Raw genomic sequence first — 2,122 nt, 5'->3', positions numbered from 1 at the left:
CAGGAATGAAAATTGATGAGGCAGTGGGCTACTGTTTTTGTTTAAACCCTCTGCTTTGTCAATTGTAGGTGAATATTACTTTGATAAACATCTAAAAATTTAATATACATACATATATATTATGTACGTTGTGTTACCTAGAAGATGTAAAATAGGTCCGAGATTGGCATAATATTTGACCACAGTCATAACAATGGCATTAATATGTGTGAACAAAGACTGTTTCAATCAGAAAGAACATACATGACAAACATGGCAGGGTGCATCTAACAAAGTCAATGAGAAAAGCCAGCCTTGGCCAATAGACATGGGGAAGAAAGATTCAGAATATATTGTCTGAGGAACTGCTTAAGATCACATACACTCTGTGTTCACATTTCAAACTTACCAGGCAACTTTTTGTTCATAATCAGACTTGCCATTCAAGCTAGCCTATAGGAGAGAAATCTTATCATGTTAACACAAGTATTCTGATCTGTGTAAAGTTTTATTTTCCTATAAATTAATAATTTTATTTTTGAGATTATACTTCAGTCTCTGGAGAGAGCCTTGTAAGTTATCAAAGAACTCTTAGAAAGCCAGTGGCTATCTTCTGGGAATTTCTGGGCTTTAAAACACTTGTCTTTCTACCATCAACAGTTTAAAGTAGGCCTCCTTTTTTTCTTTAGATCAGCACACATTCTTTGCTTCCTTCCAACTTCCTTGTTGTCTATAATGCTGTGAGTCATTCATTTTTAATAGTCCATACAGAATTGGTACTCTAAGAAACAGAACGGTTCTTATGTTATAACTTCAGTGCCTTTGGAGTTGCTCTTAACTTTTAAGAAAAAAATAAATAGGAAAATACGAGACACAAAATCAAATGTGACATATCTGAGTTTAGAGAAACTAGGTCCTTCTAAGCAAACCTTTCACTCAGAAGTTTCCGTAGTCAGAGGTAGATTTCCTGTGAAACTAATGAAGCTTATCTCTAGGGCACCTCACTTACATGAGGCCCTTGCAATGCTCTGGGAGACTCCCTTGCAATGTGTTCCTGACTAGTTTTTCTAAAACTTTCAAACATGAGATATTTTAACGACAACTGGTTGGACTAGTGCCTCTTTCTTTTCTGCCTTCATCCCCATCACAAGTCCCCTGAAGTCCAATAGGGATGGATTAGCCATGGATGTTCTTGAATACGGCTAAGAGAAAGTTGAGTTGGAAATATATTTTCTTGGGTCTAATCTACTTACGTTTCACAGTTTTCACATGTATATTTAAGTTGTTGTTTACTCACCAGACATCCCTGATATTAATGTATATCTACAGAGATTATAATTTGATATGAACATGCTCTCTTATTCCCAGCATAGAACATTCATAGATAATGGAGAGAAATAGATTTGAAATGTATAGCACAACAAGCTAATCTATGAAAAATTCTTCTAATTATCAGACATGTAAAATTAGAAGAAAATGATTCAGTTCTCTTCAACACTAATCAAAACAAAGTTCTATTCTTTCAAGAATATTCTCAGTAATATTGCATAATTATCAAAACAACATGTTTTTCATGCATTCTTCGAAATAGAATTTATTAGAATACCTGCATTTGTAGGGCACAAACCAAGAGAAATACTACCAATAGTAAGTATATCTTGTTGCACAATTACATATTGAATGTGTCCCAGCTGTTAACAGTAAAAATAAAACTTCAATCAGCTAGGCTAAAAGAAAATTATCTTTCTAGAGTCTTTACAGAAGTTATTATAAATTTATTTGTTTTCCAATGAGGATATCAAAGGACAAGCAACTGAATATATAGGAAAGAGTATTATAGAACTTCGTGAGGCAATTAATTAATAAAATGTTACCAACCCTCAAAAATGTCATTGATCCTAATGGGTCCTTTCCCTGCTCAGTGTTGTTCACACCAATAAAATGAGACCAGGGTCAGTAAGGCAGAACAGAAAATTCCTTCATTCATCAAGGGAAGGAGAAGGGGAGCTTATACCCAAAGCACTTTCTCTCTGGGGTGTAAGGTAAAGGGGAATTTTAAGGGCTTTTAGGGCAGGTAGGTAGAGCCTGGGGGCATGATTCAAGGACAGGGGTGGGACTTCCTAGAGAAAGCTGAAGTGTAGTA

This window comes from Callithrix jacchus, chromosome 4, assembly GCF_049354715.1.
Source record: "Callithrix jacchus isolate 240 chromosome 4, calJac240_pri, whole genome shotgun sequence".
NCBI classification, from domain to species: domain Eukaryota; kingdom Metazoa; phylum Chordata; class Mammalia; order Primates; family Cebidae; genus Callithrix; species Callithrix jacchus.
Note: the sequence above shows the minus strand (reverse complement) of the source record.